We start from the raw sequence: 11,893 nt of genomic DNA, 5'->3' as shown, positions 1-11,893 counted from the left end.
CCAGCGACATTGTGAAGATTTGCTTTATGTTATGTTTACAATTAAAGATTAAATTATGTATTATGTTCATTAATAAGAATTCCGCAAGTTTTGAGTTATCATTTGTTAAGAACTATCGTGATTCTGCACATCCAAAAGTGGAAATCGGTTAAAGCGATTCCTTGTGCAGAAAAAGCTGAATACTTCTGAATCAAAAAAGAAAAACCGTAATATAATTGTAAGTAAAAACAACTTAGCCCAGCAACCACGAGCAAGATCTGCTAGTATGTATTTCTAGGATATGTAAGATAATTGTGTTCTCTTTATTCTTTCGTTTGAAAGTTTTTGAATGTCAACTTTCTCAGAGTTTTCGGTAATACAAATGTCTTTAATAGTATGTAATATGTATAGTCTTTCTCAATTACATAAAACACTAGTCTCACCTTTTTAAAAAGATATGAAGATATGTTCTTGTCATTTAAAATACCCTCGAAGCCAATGGCTAACAGGACTTGAAATGTTATTTCCTAATAAGATACTCGTATATATATAGAAAACTATCTATTTTGCATCTTTTTCAACAATTCAATTAGTATTTATTAAGATAAAAATACTTGGAAATTTAGGCTAACCAGCTTTTAAAACACATCGACATTTAGTGATTAGCTAGAAAAGCTGATGAGCCTAAATACTAATAAAAATGTTGACGGGACTATGGACCGGAGATCAAGGTTCAACAAGTTTTTCTTAACAAGCTAAGGTTTGTTTATGGAAAATTAATTTTTTGGTCGATATAGATAAATTAGTTGTAGTAGCATCTAAAATCAGAGTAACAACCATCTTTTTATAGCTGACTGATTTCTTGGACAAATTATTTGCCTATCGGAACGCAGACAAAAAATCACTTACTTCTCTCGCTATCAATTTGGTTTCCTTACTTTTTAAGGACACATCAGATTTTGAAGGCCAGAAGAACTTGGCTCAGCTCAGCTATTATATTAATTGGCTCATTATGCTTTCCGATGAGTGTGGGAAACTCTCATGGTTGGTTCTCTTCCTTCCTTACTCGCTGACCTGGCCCGCTGCTTTGCCCTGGCCCTGGCCCAGGCCCAGGCCCAGGTGTAAGGCGTGTTTCGCTGTAATTTACACTGTCACTGCCAAAAATAATTTGCATAATGTGTGCTCCTCTTTCCCGACTGTTGCACACTTGCATCCGGCCTAGCATGTTCAATGCGCATTTCCTTCGTGGCAGTGAAAATCATGGCAGAACAAGGGTTAAACGGAAGTGGCATCGCATTGCCTTTCACACATTTGCATACGAAGTTGTTGTCACCATGCGAGTATGGGTTTATTAATAGACAAGTTCACTTTGGAGTGCATGGGAAGGCAGAGAGGCTTAGCCTTAGCCTTGGGTTAATGTATGCTAATGGCAAGGTGTGCGAGAGTCCGTTTCTCATTTCCTCTGGCGCGCAACCCTTCCAGTGTATGCCCAGCAATTGAATTGATGACGCAAGTGTTCTCAGGATACATCTGTATTTGTATTTGTATTTGCATTAACATTTGCCAAAGGAAACCGAACTGATATGATTTCTTTCTGAGGAGTATAGGTGGTGTTTCGATATTGTTGTTAACTTCTGATTCACACACTCTCACAGCAAATGCGAACCCGAATCCGACCCTCTGCTCTGCTCTGCTTCAATTTGTTTGGATCGTAGGGAGACATTGCACCGTCAAAACATAAAGTTGCGCTTATGCTTATCTTCGGGGCTCATTAGTTCTGAGTATACACCTCAGACAGCAACAACTTGCGGCGTCCAGGTGTTCCATAGAAATCGAAAACTTCCCTCGTGGCATACCGGTTTTTGGAAGCGTCTTCGACTTCATGGTCTGGTTGGTTGGTTGGTTGGTGGTGGCAGCTCAAGGTGGTGTGCCCTCCTCTGTTGTATCTAAGTTGCGACGAAGACGTTACTTTTTTGGGCCGGGCACGGCACACATTTATGCAGAACAACTACTTGTATGTTATAGAAAGGTATACAATTATGTGTCATGTTTTTGTGATTTTTCGTTTGCGCATGAAATTCAAAAAGCAGCTGCTCAATTTTGTGGCAAGTTTTGGCATGTGCTGCCTTCATTGTTGCTTCTCCAAAGAAGCAAGTACGCAATAGTTTTACTGGGGTGGGCCACTATGTATATTTCTAGTTATAGAATAATAGCAGGTCGTGCTCTGTTCTGTGCCTGTGCTGGTCTCACCAGAGCCTCAATTCACAAAGTTATGATAGGCATTCAGATATGTGGAATTTAGGGGACAAGCCAAAAGACTTTCACCTAAAAAGAGACTAAATATATGAAGGCCCTGTAATTGCTCCCGCCCGAGGCCGTGCGATATATTTATGTTATTGCCCATTCGCTAGCACCCAGAAGGCACATGTCGCACACTCGCGTGTAAAAAATTGCATTATCCCAGCAATAAACAAATTTAGGAAAATAAAATAACAAAAAAACAAGAGGATGATGCTGAAGTACGTCGAATATTAAATACCCTCACATAAAGAACACAATTTAAATTAAATTTGAAAAGGCATGCCAGCTGTAAAGAGAAGAGAGTATTGTTCCTATTTAGAGCTTTCTACATTTCACAAGCGTGAAGAAAAGACAAGTCTCTGTAATATTTCCGTTTCTTGAGACCTGTCATTCAGACATAAAAGTCTTTTGGGAAGTTACAAAACTGTTTGCGTATTAACAGCTAACATTTGCACGGGCTGTAATTCTGATATGAAATATCTTGAGATGAAATGTAATTTCTCCCGACTAGTGCCACTGTCATTTATATAAAATAATGCTTAATGCACGTTATTTGATTAGCTATAGGCTCCGTTGCAAACAGTTATACAAAAGTATAATGCTCTTTGGAAGGGCATTGAGAATAATGCCCCCGCAGGCAACGCACAGCTGCATAATCAAGGCTCAAGTGGCGGCCCATTAGTTGACACCGCGCCACGTATCCCAACTTAAAAGTGCATACAATATTTTAGAAACAATGGCCGCGGAGAAAGATTGCATGTGTGTGTGCTGCTAAGCTTCAGAAGATTAATAACTTGGTAGCGCACGTTCAATTAATCTTTCGTTGCAGAGAGATGCGTACAACTACCTCCCTGCTCCCCTCCCCCCTGCTCCCCTGCTCCCTGCCTCCAGCCAGGTCCAAGCCAGCACTCCTCACTCCAAACGCTGTGACAACTTTACGGCACGTCTCTGTGCTCCGTTGTCTCCAACGGCATTGTGTTGTTGTTGTTGCTGTTGTTGCTGCTGTTCTCATGTACCTGCCGCAGAGTCGTCGTCAGTGTCAATTGTGACAGGCCCTGCCAAGCAGAAGCGTTTTGCATGCTGATGCTGAAGGCGGGACATATTTTTAGGCATGCCCTGCCCGGGCAAACAAACAAACAAACTGACACGTTCACAGCTCCCACTCGGGAGCTCTTCTTCAAGAGCGTCCACTGCTCCAATGCTACTTGCTACTTGTTAAGGCTCCTACTACTTGCATTGACTTGTCGTCGAGCGAGCGACAACAGAAGAGACACAACGACCATGATCATCAAAACATTTGCCCATGAACGTGACAAAATTGAAGAACATAGCGCACGGTCACGTCGCATCCATAGTCATAGGGGCATAGCCATGGGGGATTCAACACACACACACACACACATACACTCACACACATATTCATATATGCATACACGCACACACATACTCTAAAATGTGTATCCCAAGCATTTAAGACATCTTCACTTCTTCAAATTGGTTGTTTTTGGAGATCTAAATTTAGGTGCCCAAATGGGCGTAAGGCATGTGCCGCAATCCATTGGCCATAAATCAATTTTATTGTTTTCTGATATATGTAGTATAGGCCTTATATATACATACTTGTATAATGCATTTAGTGTACACTGTCGCATAAAACAAAGTGATAAGCTCCCGAATATATTCGCTGAGAATGGGTTCTTCTCATTCTGCTCCTTCCTTCATCTAGATAGCTCTTAAGTAGAATTAATTTTTGTCCTCTACTAACTATTTTTTTTTAAACATTTTTTACTGACAAATATCTCTGACCATGGCTGTGTAACGGGACATAGTCCCCATAGTTTTGAGGCCTTCCTATTTTTTAAGTTCAAATTAAAATGTTGTATTATTCTATATTTTTATTGTTATTTAAAATAAAACATCTTTTAGTAATCTGTATCGACAGCAAAATTTGTTTTATTTATAAAATAAATTTATAAAATTTAATAAAGAGGATAAAATAGTTCGTAAAAAGAATCCGAATTGCTTTCTCAATGAATCGCATCTCTTTTCTAAAATTTTTAGAGAGAAAATACCACTTTAAGAGAGAGAAATAACACAAAGATTTGTATAGACCCTTAAAGCCAGAGTAAGGTCTTTATGGTTAACAATTTAAAATTCAACCAAATTTTTTGAGCCTATTGTATTTCAAATATAGGCACAATTTTATTTTCAGTAAAAGAGTTAAATACTAGTAAGTATAATCAACTCACAAGTAATGAAATATTGAAGTAGATTCTAGACTCCAAAGCTGCGGATATAGATGAATATATAATATATACAATATTATTCTCGGATTTATTTATTCATCAGTTCTCGTCACAAAATACTCTCTGCATCATTAAAAAATGGACAATTCTAAAAGCCATATTATTTTATGACTTATTTAAAAGAAATAATTGTATTCCTTGGTTTTTATTCTTTATCTTAAAATAAATCGGTTTGTTATAAATATTGCTTTGACACCGCATTTTGGTCGACAGTGTAACTCAGGTGTGCCCCACAATGCTTTTATTTTCATATATTCGAAAGTATTTCAACAATTTTCATTGCTCAAATTTATGTAAATATACAAAAATCTGACAACGTGAAATGCCCGACGCCCCACCAATTAATTTTCTGACTTCTTTTCTGGCTATTTTTGTCGGAGAAATTTACATAAATAACAAATATGAAATAATTTGTAATAATTAGCGCGACATTTGCCAGATTTTTACAGCGTTATTCAAACCAAAAAAAAAAACTTAAAAAATAAGTGAAAAAGTGTATGTGGAGACAGTTTGCAGTTCCCTTGTGTTTTGCCAATGTCTGCACTTAATTTGTTTAATTACGAATCCCCAGAGCATGAAAGCCGAATAAATGTTTTTGACTTTATTAATGCGAACAGCGAAAAGCTGTCGCTGAAATTGATGCACCCTGCCTGCATCAGGTTTCTTTCTATAAAGTAGAACTCTCTCATCCCATTTCGTCGCTTTTTGTGAAGGCTAAAGGACGAACAAATTGTAGTGGCAAACAAAGCAAATGCTTTGTAATGAGTCTTGAATCGCACCACCAGCTCGGAACAGGCGCAGGCAACTTGACTCTGGCCAGGAGAGCACACCACAAGAACAACAACAGCCGAAGGCTTTTTTATTTTATTTGAATTAGCGACGCGCAATCAAAAACATTCAAACACGCATAAATTGAATCCCGTGGGATGCTTTCTGCATCGCGTTCCCAAGTTAAGCCACCCCTGCTGGCCAGCCCGAACGGCAGCAACTTGTCACGTGATTCCAATAACAAATAATGCAGACAGAGAAGGGATCATCCCTTAGCCCTGCACCTCGAAATATGATGAAATCCGGCAACTGTGCCCGCATTCATCCATTCCCGGTGCTGGTGCTGGTGCTGGTCCTCGACAGCGTGGGTAACTTATTTACGAGCCCAAGGTTCTCTGACCACCCTCTCCAACCCTCTCCAAGGCACCGAACACCATGCCCGGCCCATTTCTCACGCAGTGGCCACTTGGCTGCTGCCTGCAAGTGTAAATTTGTCTGGTCATGGGAAAATTTGCACTCAATTGAAGAGTTCGATTAGGGTGCATACTCAATTGGTGGCCATTAATTGATTAGGGTTTGGAGGATGTATTCTTTATCTACGCATTGCGTGCTGCCTTCCACTGTTTGTAGTATTTCGATTTTAATATCTTTCAGCAGAACCTCAAAATGTGGATGAGTCAGAGCTTAAAAGAAAACTAAAGCTGATGATATAGAGTGTTTCTACCACTGCATGACTTAAAATTGAATAACTGAGCTGAAAACTTTAATCAATAATGCTTATGTAATATTTTTCATAAATGCATTACTTAGTATGGAAGTATGGCTTACTTATACTTTCTCGATTTACAGAACAAAGAGCGCCAAATAGCTAGAGTCCTCAGCAGAAGATAAAAGCTTCATTACTTGAGCTCTTCGGTGAGGAGCAGGAAAGCCTCAGCCACTTGCTGAAAGGTTCCTGCAAACTATGCCCTCGAGTTCAACACAATCACTTTTTTATTCTTTAATCTCTTCAATTACTGGTTTTATTTGTTAAAAAAATCCTACATACGAGTATGTATTTATATAAAAGGAAGCATTATAATTTTAAATAAATGAAGCTAGTTTTGGCCATTTGAAGATTTTCTAATTCCAGTTACTAGGTCGGTTTGTTAACAAATCCCTACCTACGAGTATATAAGAACAAACATTCCAAATTAAAATAAATGGTCAAAAAGTAAATGTTGACCAACTAAAGGTATCTTACTTGGGTTTTCTCCCAAATTTTAATGCATTTAATTTCTTGTTTGAATCGCCAATCGTTTGGATATACACCTAGCCGTCCTTATTTTTTATTTTATTTATTTTATTTATTTATTTTCACAGCTAAGTGTGGTCAGAGGCGTCAATAGATCTACCGGTATAAAAAAAGAAAAACATAATAAAGAGAAGCTTAGAAATACTTAAAAGCTAATTTTAGAAATAAATAAAAAGTGAAAAAAAATGGAATTTCAGACCCGGTGGGGGAAGATTTTTTAGTTATTTTCATTATTTTCCATTTTAATAAGATTAATCTGTTGGTGATAAATAATCAACACTACCAGTAACGATTTGTTAATTTTAAAAATGTTTGGAATTTAAAAACAGCGGAAATTTAGACCTGAAAATTTTATTTTTGTCCATTTGTCGAGATATAGGAACCCCATATTTTGCATGACTGCACACTATTTCGCTTAACACGAGGTTTTCTAGGAACGCAACACCCGTCTTAGGCGATTGCTAGGGGTACTCTTTTTGTACAAACATTAAGTGCATCGGAGTAGAACTGAAGCTGAAATGATTCTATACCTATCTACCTAAGTTATTCCCAATATTTCCTCTTACCCAACTGAAACCGATTACATAAAGTTCTCTGTACTTAACGCTGCTTTTATGGAGTTCTGTGTGTCAACAGAACTTGAACTTCAACATGCCCTTCAACTTGGAGAGCAGTGCAATGGCCAAAGATACCCCGAAAGGAAGTTTGCCCAGATAAGCGAATGTTGCGAATGTGGCGATCAAGTCATCATTTGTGAGATTTGCAAAGCCAAAAATTATGTATTTATGCAAGTGAATCATTTGAGTCAATAGCGACAAAATGGAAAAAAGTCAAAAAACTTCGCACACTAACAAAGCGGCAAATATTTCATTTTTATGATATTTCAACAGATTCATGCATTAACATAAGCAGCGATTTTAATCTCTTTTTCCCATGAAGCTCCAACTCAGTTGTGTTCAGTTCAGAAACTGGCAACATAAACAATTTATTATCGTGATTCATTTTCGAAATAAAATCACAATTCGAAAATTATTATTAGTCAAGAGATGAGCGGCAGCGATGCCAAAGAGGCTACCGAGCGGGTGGCACAACAAACACCGTATGTGGTCTCCCACAAACCGCAGCTTCTCCAAAGATTAATATCTCAAAACAGCAACAACAACGGCAACAACAATGGAAAAGCGCATTTTAATTAGTTACTAGCGACGCCGGCAACAAACTTAATTTATTGTCACTTGGCCTAATGAAACGCCTGAGCCGACGCCGTCTTCGTCTCTGACTCTGACTCTGCCTCTGACTTCGACACCGCGCCGGTCAATATAATTGACCAATTTGGCCAATTTGTGTGGCTCAGCAAGCTAGCCAAGTTATCGCTGACTGGCGTTGGCTTAAATTGAAAGCGCACACGCTGTCAATAAAACAAATTAATTTGAATTATGCGCCGAGCTTCTAACTTGGCTAATTTATGCATCCATCGCCCAGACAGATACGGACGGAAGCGAACACACACACAGATACAGGCCGAGTCATATCGCCTGCCATTGTGTGTTCTTTACATTTTGTGCTTTTATTTGTTTATAATTACCGTTACGTCTCTCTGCTGCCAACTGATAACAGTATCAGATTTCAAAAGCATCGCTGGACATGGCGCGGCATTTGTGTTCACTGACCTGGCAACCAGCGTCGGCGTCGATGACGTTCTCGCCATCGCACAGTGGTTATCGATGTGTATTGTACGGAGATTGAAAAAAGACGCTGCCAAATTATATAACCAGCCCAGCCCAGTCCATATTCAATTATATAAGTATCTGAAAACAAATGAATAAATAAATGCACAGAAAAAAACTTGACTTTTTCATTTCTATATTAATTTATATACAAATGCTTATATTATTTATAAACAATAAGCCTTCTGATGAAAAATCGTACAATTGTGGAGCAAAAAATAAAATTTAGAAGAAGAGTTGAATATGATTTCATTTTAAAAGCAGGACAAAGTTATTTAATAAAGACACAATCTCTATGAGAAAATTGAAGCAAAGTCTGTTCCAATTTCCGGTTTCGAAGTATATAACGAACCGATGTCAAGATCTTAGCAGCTCCGAAAGCTAGTCTAATGGCATAGAATTTTGGCTGAGTCCAGCAGCTCTACATAATAAATTAAAATTATGTTATCATTATTATATTATTATTATGAAATGATAATTAACAAGAAAGGAATGCTAAAGTCGGCAGGCTCAACTCTTAAATACCCTGTACCACCCCACAAAAAAGTAATTAAATTAATTAATTAATTTAATTTAATTAATTAACTAAATTAATTTAATTAATTTAATTAATTAACTAAATTAATTTAATCAATTAACTAAATTAAATATATAATATTCCATGCATGCATACATACATTTACTGTATACCAAGTTTGGTTATTCTAGCTCTTATACTTTCGGAGATCCTTGAGTTCATACAGACAGACAGACGGACAGACAGACGGACAGACAGACGGACAGACGGACGGACAGACAGACGGACAGACAGACGGACAGACAGACGGACATGGCTATATCGACTCCGCTTGTCATGCTGATCAAGAATATATATACTTTGTGGGGTCTACCAAGCCTCCTTCTGTGTGTTCCATGTGCACTCGCACAAAACTAATATACCCTTGTACCCTTTGGGTACAGGGTATAAAAATGTATTACAGAAATACATAAATAAATTTCTGTGTTTCTGAAAATATACTTATTGTTCTTCGATTTAGTGACAGTTTATTGTGGATTAGCCCACTGTGCTTTGTCTGCGCCTGCGCCTGCGCAGCTGCCTTTTGTATCAGGCGCCAATAGTTCTAAGATCTTGTTTTGATTGCAGGCTGCAATGCCGCCAGCCACCGACGTTGACGACCACAGCCCGCTGTTGTCTTCTGCATTCTTCTGCCGTCTGCGCACCGCTCTGCTCGCCGCCCAGTGGCTTGAAAAATCTGTAACTCGTGACAATGAGCGGCGGCGTGCGGCTCGAAAGACCGACCGACCGACCGACCGACCGTCTTGCATTTCTGCATACTTCTCTTACACTTACTAGAGACGGTACTGAGTTTTCTGATTTTCTGCTTTTCAGCTTTTCAGCTTTCCTTTGTTGTCAACTCGCAGTTATTCGCAGCTGTGCCGGCAAATTAATTACATTTTGCACTTCATTATGAGGCTTTGGCGGCTGTTTGACACTTTGAAGTGAGGCACTCGGCTGTGCAGCGTTTGCGGTTAAAAGCCAGGTGATGTGCAGTTAGTTGGCATATCACCGTACACCTAAGTAGTACACACATACAGAGTGGCCAAGAGAGATAGAGAGAGAGAGAGAGAGAGACCTGCAGAGCAGTAACTGTAATTGAAGCCACACGCTTACAAAGCAGCTACGTCTACCTACCCATGTTGCATTGGTAATGGAACCCTTTAGATACCAGATCGATCGCTATAAATCAAGCGAATGAAGTTGTGTTTTCTGTTACAGTAGGCTAATAGCTTTGCAGATCATTCTTAGTGGTACTTCGTTTTTAATAGCCGAGTCAGCTGCAAAGCAAATTTGAACGATTTTTCTAAATATGCCCAGCCGAAGCAGCGTTTAATTATAATTAATTAAGGATCGCAATAAATCACAATGATTACAACAACTTAATAAGCACACTTATAAGGCATTGGCGCTGAAATTCGTTTCAGCTTAACGACTAAATCTGTTCTTAAGACCAGTGTTGAATAAACAATATGTTATTGTAATTGCCAGACCTCCCCCTCACAATATTATTCAGACCTCTTCCACTCCTTTACCTAGAAAGGAGCTTATGGTTAGAATATTATAAATGTTAAACAAACCCCAACTTGACGGGACATTCTTTATGAGCATTATAAGTATAAAGCAGGGAAAGAAACTAATGATTATTTTGTTTTTTTTTTTTTTTAACGAAAAAATTATTCACTATTGTAATTTGTCAAAATCATTTTTTTGGGATCATCTATGCATTTTCACAATGATTTAAAAATGTTAATTTTTATTTATTCCCTCAAAATTTAATAATTAATTTTGAGTTTTACTTTACTAATTATCACTATTTTTGAACAAAAAATATGTATGTATGAAGGACGTTTTTTTTTTAGCCCAAAACTGTACTATTGGAGGAACAATTACAACTTGAGGTTTATTTTTGATTAAAAAAATAAATCTTATTGAATAATTATTATTTAATGACTTTTATTTTGTTGCTCACAAATAACGATTATTAATTGAATTGAAAAGTAAAACTCTAAATTAATCACCATATTGTGAACGAATGAATAAAATTAAAAAATAATCCATGCATTATAAAATGTACAATAACACTTATAAATATTTCAGTCCCTGGTATAAAGAAATGAATGGATTACGTTTCGATTAATCAAGTTAATAACTAGAAAATGTCTTTATAAAAAGCAATTGTGTTGAGAACATTTTTAAGGCAATAATTTGTATCTCCGCTTTACAAACGAAATAAAGGCAAACAATAACAAGGACGATTCGTCCCCTGGCCTTAATCTATTGAACGATATTATGATCTTGTGATCATTAAAAATATGCATATCGAATTTAATATATAGTATAACTTAATCATTCAAAAAGTTGAACAAAAATTCTTATTAGAGAGTTGTAAACATTGGAATCAACAATTGAAAAATTGGAAAGAACTTTCAGTTCAGAATTCTTGAGGGATTTAAGATTAATGATATACGATTTTTAATAAGAACTATATTTCTGTATGTCTCTGCAATGCTACCAAAAATCGCGATAATTCATGATACAACCTGCTGGACTGGACCACAAAGTCTGCTTATTTTTTCCGTAGATTTAATTCTTATTTGGGAGAGACGCTTCGTTTTTATGTTTACTGAATAAGCTTGAATTGAACCTAAATAAAAGAAGAAAGAATGGGCTAATGGCTATAGATTTCCAATGCTCAGTTTCTAATTAAGAATAGCAATCATTTACTTTTGTACACTAGGTGACGAGCCAAAGATCACGTTGCCTGGGCCAAAGAAAACACACCGGTTCGTTGCAGGCAAATCTGTAGAGTTTGGCGCCAAATTGTTGGTCTCAAGACACATTTGTCCCGATGGTACGTGTTATGGGCAGCTGCGCTGTAAGTGGCACGGGACAACCCTCGCTGCTGAGATTTCTGCCAAGACGTTGGCCCTAAGGGTTGACGTTGACCCCTAGAAAGTAA

Source organism: Scaptodrosophila lebanonensis, unplaced genomic scaffold (assembly GCF_003285725.1).
Source record: "Scaptodrosophila lebanonensis strain 11010-0011.00,11010-0021.00 unplaced genomic scaffold, SlebRS2 tig00001412-arrow-pilon, whole genome shotgun sequence".
NCBI classification, from domain to species: domain Eukaryota; kingdom Metazoa; phylum Arthropoda; class Insecta; order Diptera; family Drosophilidae; genus Scaptodrosophila; species Scaptodrosophila lebanonensis.
Note: the sequence above shows the minus strand (reverse complement) of the source record.